Source organism: Salmo trutta, chromosome 3, assembly GCF_901001165.1.
Source record: "Salmo trutta chromosome 3, fSalTru1.1, whole genome shotgun sequence".
NCBI classification, from domain to species: Eukaryota; Metazoa; Chordata; class Actinopteri; order Salmoniformes; family Salmonidae; genus Salmo; species Salmo trutta.
The window spans coordinates 63,168,898-63,193,420 of NC_042959.1; the positions used below are offsets into that span (position 1 = coordinate 63,168,898).

The following is a 24,523-nucleotide window of genomic DNA, read 5'->3' on the forward strand; positions in this document are numbered from 1 at the left end:
GCTACTAGCGTCCCACCTGCGGGACACAGCCAGTGAAATATCAGGCCGACAAATTCAAAAACAACAAAATGTCATAATTCAACTTTCTCAAACATATAACAATTTTACACCATTTTAAAGATACACTTCTCCTTGATGTAACCACATTGTCCGATTTCAAAAAGGCTTTACAGCGAAAGCAAAACATTAGATTATGTTAGGAGAGTACATAGACCAAAATAATCACACAGCCATTTTCTAAGCAAGGACATGTGTCAATAAAACCCAAAACACAGCTAAATGAAGCACTAACCTTCGACGATCTTCATCAGATGACACTCCTAGGACATTATGTTACACAATACATGTATGTTTTGTTCGATAAAGTTCATATTTATATCCAAAAATGTGCATTTTACATTGGTGCGTGATGTTCAGAAAATGTATTCCCACCAAAACCACCAGTGAATGTGCACATCAATTTACAAAAATACTCATCATAAACGTTGACAAAATATATAACAATTATTTAAAGAATTATAGATGGACTACCCCTGGATGCAACCGCTGTGTCAGATTTTAAAATAGCTTACGGAGAAACCACTTTTTTCAATATTCTGAGTACATACCTCAGCCATCACGGTGAGCTATACAGACACCCGCCAAGTTCAGGGCAACCTAAACTCAGAATTAGTATTAGAAATATTCTCTTACCTTTGCTGATCTTCGTCAGAATGCACTCCCAGGACTGCTACTTCCACAAGAAATGTTGTTTTTGTTCCAAATAATCCACATTTATGTCCAAGTACCTCCATTTTGTTCATGCGTACAGATCACTTATCCAAAGGCATAACGCGTGAGCGCGGAACCAGAGACGAAAAGTCAAAATGTTCCATTACCGTACTTAGAAGCATGTCAAACGCTGTTTAAAATCAATCTTTATGGTATTTTTTACGTAAAATTGCGATAATATTCCAACCGGACAATAGTGTATTCATTCAAGGAGAAAAAGAAGGAACAGCGTGCTCGCGTGACCGCGCATATCCAATTCCTTTGTTGCCAGGCAGTCCACTCAGAAACTGAGCTCCTATTATCTGCCCAGTGACAGGAGAATGCTCAAACCACTTTCTGAAGGCTTTAGACAGCCAATGGAAGCCTTAGGAAGTGCAACGTAACCCCACAGATACTGTAGTTTCGAAAGGGACTAGAAAGAAGAACCACAATTCTCAGATCCTCCACTTCCTAGTTGACTTTTTCTCAGGTTTTTGCCTGCCATATGAGTTCTGTTATACTCACAGACACCATTCAAACAGTTTTAGAAACTTCAGAGTGTTTTCTATCCAAATCTACTAATAATATGCATATTCTAGTTTCTGGGCCAGAGTAGTAACCTGTTTAAATTGGGTACGTTTTTCATCTGGCCGTGAAAATACTGCCCCCTAGCACAGACAGGTTATGGTCAGTTATGAAAACTTAGTACACTAAAGAGGCCTTTCTACTGACTATAAAAAACACCAAAAGAAAGATGCCCAGGGTCCCTGCTCATCTGCGTGAACCTGCCTTAGGCATGCTGCAAGGAGGCATGAGGATTGCAGATGTGGCCAGGGCAATAAATTGCAATGTCCGTACTGAGACGCCTAAGACGGCGCTACAGGGAGACAGGACAGAGAGCTGATCATCCTCGCAGTGGCAGACCACATGTAACAACACCTGCACAGGATCGGTGCATCCGAACATCACACCTGCGGGACAGGTACAGGATGGCAACAACAACTGCCCGACAACAACTTACACCAGGAACACACAATCCCCCAATCAGTGCTCAGACTGTCCGCTATAGGCTGAGAGAGACTGGACTGAGGGCTTGTAGGCCTGTTGTAAGGCAGGTCGTCACCAGACATCACCTGCAACAACGTCGCATATGGTCACAAACCCACCGTTTCTGGACCAGACAGGACTGGCAAAAAGTGGTCTTTACTGACGAGTCGTGGTTTTGTGTCACCAGGGGTGATGGTTGGATTTGCGTTTATCGTCGAAGGAATGAGCGTTACACCGAGGCCTGTACTCTGGAGCGGGATCGATTTGGAGGTGGAGGGTCCGTCATGGTCTGGTGCGGTGTGTCACAGCATCATCTGTGACACATCGATGATGCTGACTGGTGGTGCTAGTTGTGTAACCTACTTACAAATGCTGCCTGCCAACGATTGCATGAATGTGTTGAGGGTAAGAAGTCATGAAAACATAATTGAGCCACAAAAACTGCAGCAATGTTATTTCTTACCAGAGATGAGTTTGGAAGTGTCTTGCCTCTGCAATCAGCAACTGATGGAAAGGTGGTTGACTTACTCTTTTTATGGCAAAGATCCTGTAGGCCAGAGAGGTGTGAATGGGCCTAGTCACCATCAAACAAAAGGTTTCACTCAAAACGATATAGACAAGATGATTGTATCAATCAGGATTTCTGATTAGTTGAAACAATACCAGTTCACTTCCTCATTGCTGATGAATGCATTTGGCTCTCAATCAATTTAAGATTGGTGGTACAAAAGAAGCCCAGGCATTTCAAAAAGTCTAAATTAAATGATTGCAAATATTGTAAAATACCCCAAAATACATAGAGTTGGCATCCGAGTTGTTTGAGACTGTTTGTACTCTGGGTATATTTAAAAAAAATACCGTCCGCTACACTATTAGGGAACACTTCTATAATAAAGTCTATAATTCTGTTGTTGTAGGAGATCACTATGGGATAGATTCTCTTCAAATCAAAAATCAAATCAAATTTTATTGGTCACATACACATCTTTCTTTTTCCCAACGCAGTTATGCTAAAACCACAACCCGTTATTCAGAGGGGCGTTCTGCTATGCTCCCATTGGCTGGCTAGCATTGTCTCACTCACAGGCAATCAGCGCAGAGACAATGACCTTCCAAGGTAAGGATGGAAAGTGTAATTGAAAAATTAACTGCCTACTGTTATGCAGGCCTAATATTATCATGTTTGGTTGGAAAAAATACTTGTGTCATGCACAAAGTAGATGTCCTAACCTACTTGCCAAAACTATAGTTTGTTAACAAGAAATGTGTGGAGTGATAAAGCCAACTGGATGCTCTCAATTGTGCATCTGTAAAAGTTTGTGGCCTTAGTGCAGTATGATTTATTGTGTTCCAAATCTACAAAGAAATTGTCATAGTTGTAAATACAGAGTAGAACTGGTGGTACACTGGGTTTGTTCACATTTTAGTCGTTTACATTTTAGTCATTCAGCAGACACTCTTATCCAGAGCGACTTACAGTAGTGAATGCATACATTTCATATACATTTTTTTTCGTTTAAAAAAAAATAAAAAATAGTCCTCTACTTCTCTTTCTCCCGAGTGGCAGTGTCTTAGACCACTGGGTCTAAGACACTGCATCTCAGCGCAGGAGACGTCTTTGCAGTACCTGGTTCGAATCCAGGCTGCATCACATCCGGCTGTGATTGGGAGTCCCATAGGGTGGCGCATAATTGGCCCAGCATCGTCTGGGTTTGGCTGGGGTAGGCCGTCATTGTAAATAAGAATTTGTTCTTAACTGACTTGCCTACTAGTTAAATAAAGGTTAAATAAAAAACATATGATGTAATACCTTCTACTAACCAACAGGAGGAGACTATGATTTACAGAGCTCATTGGTGACAAAATTACTTCGATATTTACATTCTTTCAGTACATTAAGTTGATTTATGAAGTTGATTTATGACAATATGTTCATTTTTCCCCACACAGCAAATCAATGTGGATCAGTGTCCCAGTAAAAAAATAAACTGTGATAGAAAAAGGATGAAAAATAACTCAGAAGTAGATTTGGAGATTTAGAAACAAACATTACAGCCTATATTAAAATGCAATGAAACACATATATTTTTATTTGATCACTGTTGTTGAACATTTACACATGTTCATATTTCCACTGATCTGGAGATGATTTTAAGGTACTTTACTTTATAATCTTTGAATTCTCTATCTCAAGTGCATACAGTATATCTCAATATGGCCTGTTTTGACAAATTACACTATATTGTATCTGTCTGTACATTCAAGTGGACAACAGAAGCACTGTGTTGACCTGAGTGTCAGTTACACATAAGTACACACAGTTGAAAGGAGCAACACAAAAACAATAATATATTGTATATACAATTCTCAACTATTATACCTGTATAACCATTCATATCAGGTTTACTCTGAATCACCCAAAGCCATAGATAAAAACAAACACCTCGTAAAAGCCATAAAACTAAAGGCAGAACCCAAATAAGAATGTGTCCATTTTATTTAGCCTTTAGAACCATAAAGCTACATAAAGCTAACAAATATAAGCAGTCACCAGCTCTGCTACGTTGGGTTAAAATGTTAATATTTTACTGGAACCTTTGACAGACTGAGTACCATGGCGTCTGAGCCAGCTGACTCCCACATGATTCCTGTTATGTTCACACACTTGTATTGGTTGCTATCCTCTTCAGTCTACAGGAAACCAGATCAGAGATACTATCATCAACAACACCTTCATTGTTTTTTATATCCTTTCTACTTAGGGCAATGTTCTTCTCAGATCTCAGATATCTACTGTAAATGTCTACAGTATGCCTACAGTACATACCTCCATGTTGCCATATATTTGATCGTTGGTATAGTAGTTTGCAGAGGTGGGACCAAGTCATTGTTTTACAAGTCACAAGTAAGTCTCAAGTCTTAGCACTCAAGTCCCAAGTCAAGACAGGCAAGTCTGAGCCAAGTCTCAAGTCCTAAAGTTTGAGTCCTAAACAAGTCATAATGTGCTCTTCCCCAAATTGAATACCATTTCATATTTTTAACAAGAGTAATAGTTAGTATATTACATGTACGCAAATCATGAATGCTATTAAAAATACATATTTATTACTTTCCACATAAACTTTATATTTCCATGGAAATACATGAGTAGCCATGAGAAAGACACATCAATATGACAACAAAAGCTAAATATTGTAGTGCTCTCTCCCTCTCTCCAGATATACTCTAGACACCTAAAACAATCCTGCCATAAAGTGGAAGATGACCTGGCCTCCACAATCACCCAACCTCAACCCAATTAAGATGGTTTGGGATGAGTTGGACCGCAGAGTGAAGGAAAAGCAGCCAAGAAGTGCCCAGCATTTGTGGGAACTCCTTCAAGACTGTTGGAAAAGCATTCTCGGTTAAGCTGGTTGAGAGTATGCCAAGAGTGTTCAAAGCTGTCATCAAGGCACAGGGTGGCTACTTTGAAGAACTAAAATATACAATATATTTTGATTTCTTTAACACTTTTTTTGGTTACTACATGATTCCATATGTGCTATTTCATAGTTTTGATGTCTTCACTATTATTCTACAATGTAGAAAATAGTACAAATAAAGAAAAACCCTTGAATGAGTAGGTGTGTCCAAACTTTCGACTGGTACGGTATATTTTTAATTGTCACAAAAGTAGTGCACTGGGCCTTCATTACTTCTGTATGAGGGGACCAAAATAGCTGTTTAATTTTGTTTTTTAAATCACTCCTACCCCTAGATATCTACCCACGGTCATGATCACATTGAGGGATCTGAGGAAGCACACTTGGATGCATCCATGTCCTACATACTGGTTATTGGCTGGTCACTACAACTCCTTTCACTGATGTAAAAAATAATGGTAAGTTATCAAAACAGAACACAACCGCTAAAACCAAATAAAAACCTACGTAACTCCGTCCAAAAATAAATAAAAGAGTAACTTACCCCTTCTTGGTCAACAGGCAAGCTGACATGGGAATTAATATTACTACCACCACAAATGCACCCACTGTTTCCCTTATCATTTGTGGGCACAGTGAAGGACAAGGTGGCATTGCCCTGTGCCTTGTTGGCATGGCAGTGGACGGTCTGTGAGAAGCCTAGTGCCCTCTGTAGGGTCACCATGGTGACTGACTCATGCCTCTCACCCTGGTATTGGGCAGGGGTCCAGCTGGATGAGACCTCTCCACGGTTCCGGTGGGCTCCGAATCCACAATGCACAGACAAGTAAACGTCTGAAGTGCAGGCAGAGTCCACTTTGATCTCAGGGGGGTCTGGGATGAGAATGATAAACAGTTGTTTCAACTGAACATGTAGTGCTACCTACATCCTCAAAAGCACTGTCTTAATATTATATACACAGACATAGTGACAACATGTGGATGGATCTACTAACACTGGATCTATGCTGCTCTTCATTGGGCTGGAGTGGCCTTGTACCTCTGAGTTGATTGCAGTGCAGTAGAGGGTTAAGTGTGTATGGTCCCGTGGTGAGCTGAGACCCTTTGTCGTGCTGTCCGTGGTAGCTGTGGGCAGCAGGGTTACTGTCAATGGAGCATCTCAGTTCTACAGCAGTGGAGGCTCCATCCTCAGTGAATTTCATAAAAATAAAAATAGTGAAACATTAAAAAAGTATTGTTTTTAGATAAAACTATACAAAATATATTCACGTCACCAAATAATTGATTGAAACACACTGTTTTGCAATTAATGTCACAGTATCCTAAACAGCACTCTGTAGGGTAACACCATGGTGTACCTGGAGGACATCTAGCTTCCGTCCTCCTCTGGGTACATTGATTTCAATACAAAACCTAGGAGGCTCATGGTTCTCACCCCTTTCCATAGACTTATACAGTAATAATAACAACTTCCGGATGGCATCCTCCAACCTTTCAGAGCTCTTGTAGCATGAACTGACATGTTGTCAACCCAATCATAGGATCAGAGAAGGTATCTAGTACTGAAAGCATAAGCAACAGCTAGCCAGCACTGCAATGCATAACATCTGGTGAGTAGTTGACTCAAAGAGAGAGAAAGACAATTGTTGAACAGTTTTGAACAAATTCATTTCTTCCAAAATTTAGGAGAAGCAAGAGACCGAGATATTTCGCAGTATATTTTTGGTTCAGTTTCACTTACTTAGCTAGCGTCAAATGCAGTTAGCTAGTTTAGCCTACTCCAACACCTGGCTCAAACAGAGAGGGATGCTACTTTGGAACTTTTCCAAGTCAAGGTAAGCTTTTGGTTTTATAATTTTTTTAATGTTTCCTTTATTTTACTAGGCAAGTCAGTTAACAAATTCTTATTTTCAATGACGGCCTAGGAACAGTGGGTTAACTGCCTTGTTCAGGGGCAGAATGACAGATTTGTACCTTGTCGGCTCTGGGATTTGATCTTGCAACCTTTCGGTTACTAGTCCAACGCTCTAACCACTAGGCTACGCTGCCGTGGGCCCCACCTGTGTAACTGTACTGCATGATTGTAGCAGGTTTACGTTAGTTCTAGCAGCTAGGTTAACTATGAAGTGAGAATGATTTAGGATGTGTGTGGTTAGCGGTCATGATGGCTTGGAAAGTTTTTTTTTGCCTGGTCACAGACAGCTGATGTGTTGTGCAATGAAGTCCACAAGAGAAGGGAAAATGTGAGAGGAGAGCGTGTAGATTTTTTTTAGATTTACATTTTAGTCATTTAGCAGATGCTCTTATCTGTAAGAGCAACTTACAGTAGTGAATGCATACATTTCTTGTACTGGCCCCCCGTGGGAATCAAACCCACAACCCTGGTGTTGCACGCACCATGCTCTACCAACTGAGCCACAGGGATAAATGTGAGAAGGAATTATACATACAACGAGCTGTTTGTATGTTGTTGCTATGAAAGTGAACTGTGTTTGCGTTTGATCAGGGGTGTATTAATTGCACCGATTCTGTTGAAAAACTTGCCTTAAACGGAAGCAAACGGAACGAAACAGGGATAAACATACCTGAATTTGTCCAATAGAAACTCTCGTTTGCAAATGTTGGACTAATGATTACACCGGGATGCTGGCCTTCAAGGCAGAGTTGCAAAGAAAAATACATATCTCAGACTGGCCAATAAAAAGAAAATATTAAGATGGGCAAAATAACACAGACACTGGACAGAGGAAATCTGCCTAGAAGGCCAGCATCCCGGAGTTGCCTCTTCACTGTTGACGTTGAGACTGGTGTTTTGCGGGTACAATTTAATACAGCTGCCGTCTGTTTCTCAAACTAGACAATCTAATGTTCTTGTCCTCTTGCTCAGTTGTGCACCAGGGCCTCCCACTCCTCTTTCTATTCTGGTTAGAGACAGTTTGCTCTGTTCTATGAAGGGAGTAGTACACAACGTTGTACGAGATCTTCAGTTTCTAGGCAATTTCTCGCATGGAATAGCCTTCATTTCTCAGAACAAGAATAGACTGACGAGTTTCAGAAGAAAGTACTTTGTTTCTGGCCATTTTGAGCCTGTAATCAAACCCACAAATGCTGATGCTCCAGATACTCAACTAGTCTAAATAAGGCCAGTTTTATTGTTTCTTAAACTGCACAACAGTTTTCAGCTGTGCTAACATAATTGCAAAAGTGTTTTCTAAAGATCAATTAGTTTTTTAAAATGATAAATTTGGATTAGCTAACACAACATGCCATTGGAACACAGGAATGATGGTTGCTGATAATGGGCCTCTGTACGCCAATGTAGATATTCCATAAAAAATGTGCAGTTTCCTGCTAAAATTGTTAATTACAACATTAACAATGTCTAAACTGTATTTCTGATCAATTTGATGTTATTTTAATGGCCAAAAAAAAATAGATTTTCTTTCAAAAACGAGGACATTTCTAAGTGACCCCAAACATTTGAACGGTTGTATACGTATAGATTGCTTTTGGATTACTGGGACAGTGCTATTTGTGTTGTTAATTGGATTCTGACAATTCTTGATACATTTTTTATTTTACTTTTTGATGATTTGTGTTCTTGTTTGACATTCTATTGTGTTGTTAGGGGCTAGGTAACATAAGCATTTCGCTGCACCCGCTATAACATCTGCTAAACTATATAGGTGACCAATACATTTTGAACAGACTCACTGAAGCCCTCTACTGCACTGCCATAGACACAGAGGGACATGGGTGCTCCAGAGAATGGACAATCACAGTAGCTTATAAGGACCAAGCCTTTATGACTTCTATTACCCAGCTTCTCCTTTAGCTAGGTTGTAACAAGGGTCGTCTAAAAATGTCTAAAGGGGACCAAGGCGTGGCATGTAGAGTGCTGATATTTACTTTATTAATGAAACACTTAACAAAAACAACAAAACAACCACCAACAGTTCCGTCAGGTAACACGTACAAAACGGAAAACAACTACCCACACCCACACATGAAAAACAGGCTGCTTCCGCCGAAGTCGGATCCTCTCCTTGTTCGGGCGGCGTTCGGCGGTCGACGTCACCGGCTTACTAGTCACCACCGATCTATGTTTCCCTGTTCGTTTTGTCTTGTCTTAATTATACACACCTGTTTTCAATTCCCTGATTATGTTCCTTATTTAACCCTCTGGCTTCCCTTTCTGTCTTGTCCATGATTGTTCATGTTTATTGGTTGTTGGAGGTGTTTCTCCCAACCCTGTTATTTTGATGTGGGAGAATTTTTGATTGTGGTTTTGAGTAAACACGTTTGTTTGCACTTATCCCTGTGTCCTGCGCCTGACTCTGCTACTTCTCCAAACGAAAGCGTTACAATGGCTTCCAATCAGAGACAACAATAGACAGCTGCCTCTGATTGGAAACCATACCTGGCCAAAACATAGAAAACAAAAACATAGAAATCGAAATCTAAACCCCACATAGAAACAGAAAACCAAAACCACCCAAAACACCCACCTGTCACACCCTGACCACTCTACTATGGAAAATTACCTCTTACAAGGGTCAGGACGTGACACAGGTAGTAAATTGAGTCACTTCCTAGTAATGGATACACTTGGAACATTAATGTTTCTCACTAGTTTTGCTTGTCATGACAAGTTAACAGGGGTATTTCCTGAAGATCATAGTAATTGGGGAAGTTCCAGAGTTATTGTAGCTCATTGCACTTCTGTAAGTGGCCTGTAAATCATATGCTGTGTGGCTGTAAACTAATGGTTTCATATTCTCCCAACAGACCCTCCAGATGTGTATGTGGATTACTCGGGCTGAACCAACAAAACCAGACATTTGACTTGTCAGTTTGTTGTGGATCCCCACTCCCCTGCAGAGGTCAGTTGGACAAGTGCATCTATAACGTTAGTCAACCGTTTCAATGGGTTCAACCTCTACAGTTTTAGTGGAGGGGGAGTTTGAGGATCAGGACACAATGTCCTGTTCTGCCAGGAATGAGTATGGGGAGGCCTTTCTCACCATATACTTAGGAACTGACGACTAGAATATTATTCAAATATTAATTAGAAGAATTGAATAGACTCTGTTTCTCATCCTCTCAATGATGTAGGTAGGAGAACACACATTGTCCACACTTCAATACACTGAATCAATTTCTATGCATTTCAAATCATATGAAGGATTTGTTTAAAAAATACATGTTTTATTTATTCAGATTTGATAATGTATACAGAGCTACAATCATAACCTAATACAAATGCATTATAATCTGATTTTTGATTTGCTTAACTGTTACTGGTATGTTATTATAGAGGGTCAAAAAACCTAATGCGGCAGTATATTGACAAAATCAGTATTGTGAAATAACTCAAACCCTATGGAAATAAACAGACGTTGAACATCTCAATAAATGAAAGAGGAACCCCAAGTGGAGGAACTGAAAGTCCCACACTCGTATTCTATCCTCAGATTACCCTCAAGACACAACTTCAACAGACATCTGGGAAGTGTGAAACAAGATATAGCTAAATACTGGTTTGTATTGTGTATAAATGACATTTAGTAAAAAACATTTCTGAATTACCCAAGCCACAGATAATAAACATAAGCCTTGTAAAAGCTATAACACAAAGCCACAGCCCAAATAAGAATGTACCATATTCTTTTGTCATTAGAACCATAAAGCTACATCAAGCTAACAAATATAAGCAGTCACCAGTTCTGCTACATAATATTTTACTGGAACCTTTGACAGACTGAGTACCATGGGCTCTGGGCCAGCTGACTTCCACATGCTTCCTGTTGTGTTCACACGTTACCATAGACTGAATCATCTCCGCCATCACACTCGAATGGGGTCGCCATCCTCTTCAGCCTACAGGAAACCAGATCAGTGATATCATCAACAACACCTCTATTGTTTTTTATATCCTTTGTATTTAGGGTTAAGTTCTTCTCAGATCTCAGAAATCTACTGTAAATGTCCGCAGAACGCATACAGTACATACCTCTATGTTGCCATATTGGTGATTGTTGGTGTAGTAGTTTGTGTTGATTTCACTGCTGGTGTCTTTCTGCTCTATCCTCCTAGGGACACTCTCAGATGCATTCTCTTCATTTGATAAGACACTACAAGAGTGAATGTAGGCTAATGGGCTTTAACAACTCAGCAGGATGTATACATTATGATCACAGATAGAACAGACTGTAGAAAAATACCTTGATGGTGAAGGATCTGAGGAAGCACAGTTGGCTGTATCCATGGACTGCATACTGGTTATTGGCTGGCCACTCCGACTCCTCCCACTGATGAGGAAAATAATGTGAAGTTATCAAAACGGAACAAAACAGCAAATAACAAACACAAATCTACAGTTGATGTCGGAATTTTACATACACTTAGGTTGGAGTCATTAAAACTAGTTTTACAACCACTCCACAAATTTCTTTCTAACAAACTATAGTTTTGGCAAGTCGGTTAGGACATCTACTTTGTGCATGACAAGAACATTTTCCAACAATTGTTTACAGACAGATTATAACTCACTGTATCACAATTCCAGTGTGTCAGAAGTTTACATTCACTAAGTTGACTGTGCCTTTAAACAGCTTGGAAAATTCCAGAAAACGATCTCATGGCTTTAGAAGCTTCTGATAGGCTAATTGACATCATTTGAGTCAATTGGAGGTGTACCTGTGGATGTATTTCAAGGCCTACCTTCAAACTCAGTGCCTCTTTGCTTGACATCATGGGACAATCAAAACAAATCTGCCAAGACCTCAGAAAAAAATTGTAGACCTCCACAAGTCTGGTTCATCATTGGGAGCAATTTCTAAATGCCTGAAGGTACCACGTTCATCTGTACAAACAATAGTACGCAGGTATAAACACCATGGGACCACGCAGCCATCATACCGTTCAGGAAGGAGACGCGTTCTGTCTCCTAGAGATGAACGTACTTTGATGCAAAAAGTGCAAATCAATCCCAGAACAACAGCAAAGGACCTTGTGAAGATGCTGGAGGAAACAGGTACAAAAGTATCTATATCCACAGAAAAACAAGTCCTATAATCAACATAACCTGAAAGACCGCTCAGCAAGGAAGAAGCCAAAACCAGCATAAAAAAGACAGACAACGGTTTGCAACTGCACATGGGGACAAAAATCGTACTTTTTGGAGAAATGTCCTCTGGTCGATGAAACAAAAATAGAACTGTTTGGCCATAATGACCATCATTATGTTTGGAGGAAAAAGGGGGAGGCTTGCAAGCCGAAGAACACCATCCCAACCGGGAGGCACGGGGGTGGCAGCATCATGTTGTGGGGGTGCTATGCTGCAGGAGGGACTGGTGCACTTCACAAAAAAGATGGCATCATGAAGAAAGAAAATTATGTGCATATATTGAAGCAACATCAGAAGACATCAGTCAGGAAGTTAAAGCTTGGTCGCAAATGGGTCTTCCAAATGGACAATGACCCCAAGCATACTTCCAAAGTTGTGGCAAAATGGCTTAAGGACAACAAAGTCAAGGTATTGGAGTGGCCATCACAAAATCTTGACCTCAATCCTATAGAAAATGTGTGGGCAGAACTGAAAAAGCATGTGCTAGCTAGGAGGCCTACAAACCTGTCTCAGTTACACCAGCTCTGACAGGAGGAATGGGCCAAAATTCACCCAACTTATTGTGGGAAGCTTGTGGAAGGCTACCCGAAATGTTTGACCCAAGTTAAACAATTTAAAGGCAATGCTATCAAATACTAATACCCACTGGGAATGTGATGAAAGAAATAAAAGCTGAAATAAATCATTCACTCTACTATTATTCTGACATTTCACATTCTTAAAATAAAGTGGTGATCCTAACTGACCTAATACAGGGAATTTTTACGAGGATTAAATGTCAAGAATTGTGAAAATGCATTAAATGTGTTTGGCTAAGGTGTATGTAAACTTCTGACTTCAACTGTATATAACTCCCTCCAAAGATAAATACAAGAGTAACCCTACCCCTTCTTGGTCAACAGGCAAGCTGACATGGGAATTAGTATTATTACCACCACAAATGCACTAATACCAATTGAAACGTATAGCACCAACGTCTTATCTGTCCAAAAACAAATAAATATGATTTATTCATGTACCAATAATATCCCTTATGATAATACCTCTTTGGGTTAGGTGTCCCCCTAGCGTCCCAGCACGACAACATCCTGTGAAATTGCAGAGCACGAAATTCAAAATACAACAATAGTAATATTAAACATTCATGAAAATACAAGTGTCATATATCATTATTTAGCTTAGAATCTTGGTAATTTAACCGCTTTGTCCGATTTACAATAGGCTTTACGGCGAAAGCATAGCATTTCATTGTCTGAGGACAGCGCCCCGCACACACCAGCATTAAAAAAATTCAAACCAGCAGGGGTGTCACAAAAATCAGAAATAGCGATAAAATAAATCACTTACCTTTGAAGATCTTCCTCTGTTTGCAATCCCAAAGGTCCCAGCTACACAACAAATGGACGTTTTGTTCAATAAAGTCCTTCTTTATATCCCAAAAATGTCAGTTTAGTTAGCGCGCTTGATTCAGTAATCCACTCGTTCAACATGCATACAAACGAATCCAAAAAGTTACCAGTAAAGTTTGTCCAAACAAGTCAAACGATGTTTCTAATTAATCCTCAGGTACTCTAATATCTAAATAAATGATCAAATTTAAGACGAAGAATAGTATGTTCAATAGGGAAGATAAATAACGAAGAGCGCACACCTCATTCATGCGAGCAACAAGACTACCTTTCTAATGAGAGACACCTTGGAAAAACTACAACTACTCGTTCGTTTTTCAAAAAACAAGCCTAAAACCCTTTCTAAAGACTTGACATCTAGTGGAAGCCATAGGAACTGCAATCTGGGAGAAATTCTTTTGAATATCCAATAGGCTTGAATTGATATTGCCTGTGACCTAAAAAAAAAAACTTTCCGGATGGATTCTCCTCGGGTTTTTGCCTGCCATATCAGTTTTGTTATACTCACAGACATTATTTTAACAGTTTAGAAACCTCAGGGTTTTCTATCCAATGCTACCAATTATATGCATATCCTAGCTTCTGGGCCTGAGTAACAGGCAGTTTACTTTGGGCATGTTAGTCATCCGGAATTCAGGATACTGCCCCCTAGCCTTAAACAGAGACATTTTTTGCAAAAAAAGATATTTATTTTAACATGCCCATGGGCGTTACAATAAAAACGTAATATTCAGTATGGGTGAGTTAGACTAAATATTAGCACCACACAATCTGGTGGGTAATAACCGTCAATCTGGATAACAACACAAAACAAATCATAAGACTAGAGAAATTGTTACAGTATGACAAATATTACGAAAACAAGCAACACCCAAACACGACGGAGAGTAAAACAGGGGAACCTATTTCAAAACGAAAACATGACTCTTCTACATATAGGAGAGTTAAAAAGGTTATTCCATCAAACTTAAAATTATTAGAATAGTACACAACGCAGAACAGAACAACCAGGTTAACGGTCAGTGGCCCAAGCCCGCAAACAGGAATATTCCAAGTTCAGACAGAAGGGGGGAGTCAGATCGCTATGAATGCCAGGAACTTTACTTTTGGTGTCTATTTTTAATTGTTGTGCTACTAGTGCTGCCTGTTGATGTAAGTAGGCAGCTACAGTAGCTGAATGATGTTAACATCTTTGGGTTTTATTTCATTAAATGCATTTTATTTCATCTGGGTGCTTACGTCACCTACTAACACCCTGGTACTACCCGTGGCCCCCGTTCTCCTCAGTCTGAGAAAACACTGAGAGAGAAAGGTATGTGTTGCAGATTCCTCCTTTGTGGAAGTCCATAACGTGAAATAAATAAAACATCCCAAGGTTAGTGCTGTAGATATTGTTATAAGGGTGTGTGAGATTCTGGAAACATGTAACTTTCAGAGTTTTATTGTTGTTATTAATATAGTTTACAGAGTGCTAAAAAGTATTGCTGTCACTAGCTAGCATGCCTTTCTGTGATGCAAACGGTTAGCTGAACTGCCGACTGATGCTAGTGCTGCATTATGGGAGATGTAGTTTTAGCCCTCTAAGATCTGAATGGGATAAAGGCGATTTCACGTTGTAGCTTGTTTGTATTACCGTGTTTTTGTACATGAGTTGTTGTATTTTAATACTGTCAACACTGAAAGCACCAAGCAATGTATTGGGGATGTGAGACAGGATATGTGTTTTACCTTTCTTCATGCTCCTGTATAGAACAACTTGTCAGATGGTGCATTGGAGACTGATGTGTTCCTGTTCTGTCTTTTCACAATACTATTGCAGGTATGGTTTTATTGTCTAAGAATTAAGATCATACATTCTTTGTATTAAGTACTGGTTATTATTTTATACTATACATTATGGCTTTATGTATGAATGTGATTGTGTGAGTCCGAGAAAACACTGACAGGCTGACTACACCGCTCGCGCACGTGCCAAAATAAATTTAGAAATCTATATTATTCAATTATTGCACCAACACTGCTCGCGCGTGCCAACGAGCGTCTGCATTGTCAAGGGCTAAAATAGTAGTCAGTTCTATTTCAGACACAGATCGCGCTGCAAGTCCTGCCTCTCCTCATTGGTTTATAGAAGCAGGTACCCACGTGCCATCTCCTCATTGGTTATACCCACGTGGGTGACTGAAAGACGAATGAGGCCAGTGGCAGTAATGCACCTAATTTATGAAAGTTGCCAATCGCAATATAAAGTCAAGAGAAGAAAGAGCCTGGAAGGAGGAGAGATGACTAGAAACGATTCGGTTGGCCGTTTTATGTGTGGATTAATTGGTGGAGTAGAGGACCTTGTGCATTTCAGATAAAATAACAACTCGATGTTTATATCCCAGGACAAATTAGCTAGCAACAGCAAGCTAGCTAAATAGGACAAATTAGCTCGCAAGTGCAAGCTAGCTAGCTAAATTGCCATAAATGTTTAATGCTTTTCGACCTGTCCCCAAATGATTATAATTGGTTCAGAGTTTGTTTTGATATTTTAACCTGCGTGTCGTGATCGTGTTTGGTGTGGGGGGACAAAATACATTTGTGCACGATGGCGCTTGTGCACGATGGCGCATACGCGCAGCCGGTTTGGGTTCCTTGTGAGAGAGAAAGAACAACTTGTCAGATGGTGCATTGGAGACTGATGTGTTCCTGTCCTGTCTTTTCACAATACTATTGCAGATCAACATAAAAGCCAAAAAGACAGCCGTGGTGTCGCTCTTCATTTCTTGGTTCTCCTGTGGTACATATAAAGACCGCTACATACATACACAGACTATTTTATCTTTTCACCACCGGGAATGGTAAAGGTCGAAATCGATCTGTTAAAATCAATAAATGACAAACTGGTCATACTTAACACTAGTCAGTAAGGATATAAAAGAGTTGAAGGAAAACCTCGAAATGAGCGACGAAAAAGCTTCGACATTGGAGAAAGACACAAACAAGCTAAAAGGGCCAGTCAATAGATTGAAACCGAAGTTAATGAACTTAAAAAGGAGAATATCGTTCTGAGAGAAGCCTTACTTGACATACAGACTAGATCCATGAGAGAATCTGGTACTTACAGGTATCCAAGAGAAAGAAGGATAAGTTCCTGAATGTGTAGTTAGAGAATTCCTCCTTATAGCGCTTCAGATCCCACGCAAGCTATCGACAAAAGCCAAATCGAACGTGTACACCGCTTCAGACAGAGGGCAGAGGTATGAACGCCCAATCATTGCCAAATTTGCTTTCTTTAAAGATAAAATAATGGTTAAAAGCCTGGGTAAAATAACTTCCGGCACGAAAATATGCATGAATGACCAGTTCCCGAAGGAAATTGCAGAACGGCGCAAAGTTCTGTATCCAATTTTCAAGGAAAATAGATTGAAAGGGAAACGCGTAGCTCTCGTGGTCGATAAACGGTATATTGATATACATATTTTCTATCTTCAAATATAACTAATTAGAACACAAAAGCACTAATTCAACATGGTGGAGATAAAAACACAGTAAACAGAAGGCACAGTATGTGTGGATGATGTGGTGTGTGTTTTTTGGTTTTTGGGAAAGTGGCATTGAGTGAGAAAGGAAGTGGTTGCATATCCCAGAACCAATGTATGTCTGTGAGTAGGGGTTGTGAGAAAGCTTTCAATGTTGTGCAGATGAGGGATATACATTTTATAATGAATTATACATCTAATTTATTCATTTATTTATTGTCCTATCATGGTGGAACTACATTTTTAAAATTAATTATACATCTAATTTAATTTATTTATGGTCTTATATTGATGGAACGGTCCACAACCCTATACCCTAGATGCCTACCTGAACGACCCAGATACTATGGAGAAGTCCCTATCTGTTTTATGGGCCTACTGTAAGTAGCCTATGCGCAGCCAAATCAGAAAGATTAATGCGGTCAGAGACCTACTAAAGCAGCACCGCCCCCTCAAGATTCTGAGCCTGCCTGGCAGGTTTGGTCCTGCAAATCCAAAGCCCCCTGATGGAGAGCATAATCACAAGGAAATTCTCAAAGCTGCTAATTAGAACCTTGACGACCTTATACCTAGCCGGTGGGGATCCCCCCGGCTACCCGAAACGTTTGACCCAAGTTTAACAATTTAAAGGCAATGCTACCAAATACTAATTGAGTGTATGTAAACTTCTGACCCACTGGGAATGTGATGAAAGAAATAAAAGCTGAAATAAATCATTCTCCTATTTTTCTGTCATTTCACATTCTTAAAAAATAGTGGTGATCCTAACTGACCTAAGACAGGGACTTTTTACTAGGGTTAAATGTCAGGAATTGTGAAAAACTGAGTTTAAATGTATTTGGCTAAGGTGTATGTAAACTTCCGTCTTCAACTGTATATTTATTTTTTTAATGTCTATATATAATACAAATCAAGGTGAGGGCGATGGAAATGCATTTGGCAGTTAATCTGCTCCTGTTCTGTGGGTGGCACTGTGTGCTCTTTTCGAAGGATGGAATTGATCAACTCTACAAGCAACACTAGACTCTATTATTATGGTGGGAGATTTTAATACGGTTTTAAATACCTCTATGGACCGTAAATGAAATCACACTACAAACTATCTCCCTCGGGCACTTAAGGAAATCATGAATGTCATGGATATACTGGAATTAGTGGATATATGTAGACTTACAGTGGGGGGAAAAGTATTTGATCCCCTGCTGATTTTGTACGTTTGCCCACTGACAAAGAAAGGATCAGTCTATAATTTTAATGGTAGGTTTATTTGAACAGTGAGAGACAGAATAACAACAAAAATATCCAGAAAAACGCATGTCAAAAAGGTTATAAATTGATTTGCATTTTAATGAGGGAAATAAGTATTTGACCCCCTCTCAATCAGAAAGATTTTTTGGCTCCCAGGTGTCTTTTATACAGGTAACGAGCTGAGATTAAGAGCACACTCTTAAAGGGAGTGCTCCTAACCGCAGCTTGTTACCTGTAAAAAAGACACCTGTCCACAAAAGCAATCAATCAATCAGATTCCAAACTCTCCACCATGGCCAAGACCAAAGAGCTCTCCAAGGATGTCAGGGACAAGATTGTCGACCTACACAAGGCTGGAATGGGCTACAAGACCATCGCCAAGCAGCTTGGTGAGAAGGTGACAACATTTGGTGCGATTATTCGCAAATGGAAGAAACACAAAAGAACTGTCAATATCCCTCGGCCTTGGGCTCCATGCAAGATAACACCATCTCCATCGTCAAACATGGTGGAAACATTATGCTTTGGGGGTGTTTTTCTGCTAAGGGGACAGGACAACTTCACCGCATCAAAGGGACGATGGACGGGGCCATGTACCGTCAAATCTTGGGTGAGAACCTCCTTCCCTCAGCCAGGGCATTGAAAATGGGTCGTGGATGGGTATTCCAGTATGACAATGACCCAAAACACACGGCCAAGGCAACAAAGGAGTGGCTCAAGAAGAAGCACATTAAGGTCCTGGAGTGGCCTAGCCAGTCTCCAGACCTTAATCCCATAGAAAATCTGTGGAGGGAGCTGAAGGTTCGAGTTGCCAAACATCAGCCTTGAAACCTTAATGACTTGGAGAAGATCTGCAAAGAGGAGTGGGACAAAATCCCTCCTGAGATGTGTGCAAACCTGGTGGCCAACTACAAGAAACGTCTGACCTCTGTGATTGCCAACAAGGGTTTTGCCACCAAGTACTAAGTCATGTTTTGCAGAGGGGTCAAATACTTATTTCCCTCATTAAAATACAAATCATTTTATACAATTTTTGACATGCGTTTTTCTGGATTTTTTGTTGTTATTGTCTCTCACTGTTCAAATAAACCTACCATTGAAATTATAGACTGATCATTTATTTGTAAGTGGGCAAACATACAAAATCAGCAGGGGATCAAATACTTTTTCCCCCCACTGTATTATGTAGCTGGGACTCTTGTGACTGCAACCATATGAAGATCTTCAAAGGTAAGTGATTCATTTTATCGCTATATCTGACTTTTGTAATTCCTTTCTTGGTTGTAAAATGTTTGTATGCTTTTGTAAGCGGGGCGCTGTCCTCAGATAATCACATGGTATGCTTTCGCCAGTAAAGCCTTTTTGAAATCTGACAAAGCGGCTGGATTAACAAGAAGTTAATCTTTAAGCCGATGTATAACACTTGTATTTTTTATGAATGTTTATTATGACTATTTCTGTATTTTGAATTTGGCGCTCTGCAATTTCACCGGATGTTGTCGAGGTGTGTCGCTAGCAGAACGCCTGCGCCAGAGAGATTAACCCTCTTCCCACAGTGTATCCCAGATACTCTGTTTCCTCTAACCCCACATAACACTTGGCAGGGTACGCCTTGAGCCCTGCCTTCCTAAGGGCGTCTAACACTGCCTGTACCCGGGGTAAGTGGGATTCCCAATCTGGGCTGTAGATCACCACGTCATCTAAATTGGATGCGGCGTATGCTTGGTGCGGTTTTAGGACCTTGTCCATTAGCCGTTGAAAGGTGGCTGGGGACCCATGTAATCCGAATGGCATGACGGTGTATTGAAACAAACCATCAGGGGTTGCAAAGGCTGTCTTTTCTTTGGCTCTGGGGATCAGAGGAATTTGCCAGTAACCTTTGGTTAGGTCCAGGGTTGTAATGTTCCGAGCTTTACCAATTTTCTCCAGCAGTTCATCTTCTCGAGGCATAGGGTAAGCATCAAACTTGGAGGTTTCATTTACCTTCCAAAAGTCATTACAGAACCGCAAAGACCCATCAGGCTTGGAGGCCATCACAATTGGGCTAGACCACTCACTATGTGAATCTTCGACCACTCCAGCTGCCAACATTTTCTGTCTCTGATCTAATCGCGGCCTGTCGAGCCTCAGGTACCCGATATGGCCTCATGCTCACTTTTCTCCCTGGTAGGGAAATGATATCATGAGCTGTAACCTGAGTTCGGCCGGGTATCTCAAACACATCTGTTTTTCTGGATCAGGGTCTTTACTTCCTGTACTTGTGCTGGGGACAGAGTAGGTGAAATATTTGCTTCTCCTGAGTGTGTGTGGGGTACGTGACCATTAGTGTTTTTCTCTCTCTCTTCATGCTTTTAACGGGTTTATGTGATAGATCTGTTCCGGGGGTGTCGATCTATTCTCTAAAGTACTTCATATGGTCCTTTCCATGTGGCTAGTAGTTTGCACTATCGTGGGGACCAGCACTAACACCTTATCTCCCGGTTGAAATTCCCTCAGGGTAGCCTGCCGGTTATAAGTGTGCCGCTGGTGCTCTTGTGCTTGTCTCATGTGCTCTCTGACGATGAGCATGACAGTGGCTATCTTGTCTTGTATTGACATGCTCTATAACACTAGTATACGGGGTGGATTGGTGCTCCCAGGTTTCCTGGGCGATGTCAAACATTCCCCGGGGGTGCCTCCCATATACAAGCTCAAAGGGGGAAAACCCCAGCAAGGCTTGTGGAACCTCTCTAATGGCAAACATCAGATACGGCAACATGCAATCCCAGTTTTTCCCCATCCTTATCAATTACCTTCCTGAGCATTGACTTCAGGGTGCGGTTGAATCTCTCAACCAGCCCGTCTGTCTGAGGATGGTAAACCGATGTCCTCAACTGTTTCATCTGCCACAATTTACAAAGATCCGCCATAAGGCGGAACATAAAGGGGGTCCCCTGGTCAGTAAGGATCTCCTTTGGAACCCCTACCCTGGTGAACAGGAGCACTAATTCCTTGGCGATATTTTTGGAAGCCATCGTCCGAAGGGGAATGGCTTCTGGGTAGCGAGTGGCATAATCTAGAATGACCAGAATGTATTGGTGCCCTATGGCAGATTTGGGTAGTGGGCCCACTATATCCATCGCTATCCTCTCAAATGGCATTTTGATTTTGGGATGTGGCACTAACGGGCTTCTAACAGCTGGTCGGGGAGCTGTTAACTGGCACTCCAGGCACTCTCCACAATGCCGAGCCACTTCAGCCTGAATTCCTGGCCAGTAAAACCTCCTTACAATCCGGTCTCAGGTTTTATCGATACCAAGGTGTCCACCCAGAATGTGCCCATGAACTAGATACAGTACTGTCCTCCAGTACCGGGTGGGGACCAACAACTGTTCCACCACATCAACCTCTATTTTTGAGACTCTGTACACCAAACCCTTTTTCATGATGAAGTGGGGAAAACTATTAGGCATCGTCCCATCATTTATGGGAGTACCATCTACGACCTGCACATCTGCTCTGGCTTGCTGCAGGGTTGGATCCTGGTTTTGGGCCGTTAGTCGGGGACCTTGCCAGGTCTGCTGGTTCTAGATAGTCGTCCTCTGGATCCAGATCGACCCCAGCCCCACTAGTACCGGGCTGCTCGTTATGGATGAGGTCTGCCACTTCTTCCTCATCCTCCCCTACTAGCACCTGTGAGGTTAACCACTGGGAGACCTTCTCTTTTCTTGGCTTTGGTTGAAGGCTACATGCTACTTCCTGCTTGGTCAGGGTTGTTGGCTTCTCAAATATGCCGTTCTTTTGGCCTAACTTTGCAAAGTATCTACCCAGTATTACATCATATGGCATCTTTGGGACGACGCTGACCTCATAATCCAGCAGCCCATCCTCGGTTTGTATGCTCACTAAGGCTGTGGGGTACGGGCGGGTATCCCCATGAATGCACGTGACACTGATATCCTGACTTGTATCCAATTTATGAGTTGGCACTAGGTTTGCAACGACCAGGGTTAGCATACTGCCGGAATCCAGCAGTGCTTCAACCTCTTTCCCTTCAACCTTCACCATGCACATATGTTTGTTTCTTGATCTTTCGAGTACAGTGGTTACCACAGGACATGCGTACAGTATATCAGCTTCTTCTTTTTCACCAAGGTTACATTGCATTGGCTCTTCTTTAATAGGGCAGTATGCTGCAATATGTCCCAGTCAATTACAATTGTAACAGATAATAGGGTTTGGGGGGGGGGGCCCAACCCCAACCCCTGGTCCCGGTTTCCGGCTTTTTCCGTAGTGTCTCGGCCCCATTCTGATACTTTCCTCATGGCCCCACGCTGCTCTCTTCCCCCTCCAAATATTGGAACAGTCTTACCCTGTCCGCTGGTTTGCCCAGGCCTGGGGAATGGGGATCTTTCCTCCTGTGCCTGCTCAGCTGTTCCTGCCATACAATACCGTTCAACCAGGCCCACGAGATGGTCGGCGGAAAGTACCTCGTTCTGGCCAACCCATTGTCAAGCTTCTTGGGGTAGACCTCGCTGAAACTGGTCAAGTACGATGGTCTCGGCGATCTCGGCGGAAGAACGGGTCTCCGGTCGCAACCATTTCCATGCCAGGTGAATCAAGTCGAACATCTGTGTTGGGGGGGGGGGGGGGGGGGGTTGTCAATGTCGGTAGGACCACTGGTGGAAGAGATGTGCCCTCATGGCATCGGTCACTCACAGTCTAGTCAGAATCTCTCCCTTTTAGTTTAGCATAATCCTGTGCATCTTTCAACTTCAGGTCGAAAAATGCTTTTTGAGCGTCCCCTACCAGGTATGGTACCAGAAGCCCTGCCCATTCTTCTTTTGGCCACTTCTCCCTCTCTGCCATCCTTACGAAGGTGGTGAGATATGCTTCCACATCATCCTGCTTTGTCATTTTTTGAAGAAAATGATTGGCCCACCTCTGGGTATTTGTAGCTGGTAACTGAGCCCCAATTTGGTTCGCTTGCCCCTTTAGGCCTTCTCTTAACTCCCAGGTGTTTCTCTCTTGCTCCTTTCTGAGCAGCTGGTTGGTGCGGTGCTGGACCTGTAACGTGTCCTGATAAATTCGCATTGCATCCTGATGAGCTATTTGTTGAGCTCTAGTTGCCTCTTGTTGGACAGCCGCCGCTTGTAACAGGGCCTGTATGGCTTCCTCCATGCTCATTTTCCCCGAGCAAACTGTCCTAACCAAACAAAGCCACAAAAAAACCTGACTCCCCTTTGGAGTGCTAACTGAATTTTTTTTCTTCTACCTAACCAGCGGTATGGTTAGTCCATATGCCCGCATTCTCCACCACGTGTGACAAACCTTTTTAAGATTAGGAGAATTTGTCACAAATTAAACGTGAAACCATCACCAAAATTACCCCAGAATGAGAGTTCTTTCGAACAGGACAGTACCTGTGTGTTTGTTTCTCCGTCCTGGTCCACACAGGCCACAGGCGAGGTCAAGGACAGCAGGGTTCGGTACACGAATCAGGTTCTCGATAGGTCCAGGTCCAAACGCCAACAGGTAGGTCCAAACAGTCCAGCTCATACACGATAAATCCAACCGATATATATTGTCTCTTTCTCTTTGGTTCACAGATCCTTCCAGCTCCTCCTCTCTCTCTTCCTGGTTTGTCTTGACACCTTATCTGTGGGTCGGCCCCACCTTTTGAGCGTTCCACTTGCTTCTGGGAATTGTAGTTTTGGCGGTCGTCCATTTTGTGATCTGTAGTTCTGATCGGGGTGGCCATTTTAGTGAGAGGGCAGAGCCCATTTATTCGTTCTGCTCTCACATATCTGCCATTTATCACTCGACCCCCTTCTTTGCCACAACATCAAGAAAGCCAGTCAGTTGATTATTGACAAGTTTTACAACACTTTTGATAAACAGGGCAAAATAGAATTGGGCCTATAACAGTTAGGATCAGCTTGATCTCCCCCTTTAAATAAAGGACGCACTGTTAACATGCAGAAAACCCAGGCTTTTACGAGAGCAGAAATCAGTGAA

General features: G+C 41.6%; 1 long non-coding RNA gene across 2 annotated transcripts; it reads right to left on the bottom strand.

The window, feature by feature from the left end:
- Window positions 1-10,399: 10,399 nt before the first annotated feature.
- Window positions 10,400-24,332, bottom strand: LOC115164608 (uncharacterized). Of its 2 annotated transcripts, none has more exons than XR_003869954.1 (4): window positions 23,929-24,332; window positions 11,444-11,530; window positions 11,233-11,353; window positions 10,400-11,099 (listed from the first exon to the last, which is right to left on the bottom strand). It is a non-coding gene; the product is annotated as an uncharacterized LOC115164608 (long non-coding RNA). The 2 variants fall into 2 exon arrangements; XR_003869955.1 differs by lacking the exon at window positions 23,929-24,332 and adding an exon at window positions 13,392-13,433.
- Window positions 24,333-24,523: the final 191 nt, after the last annotated feature.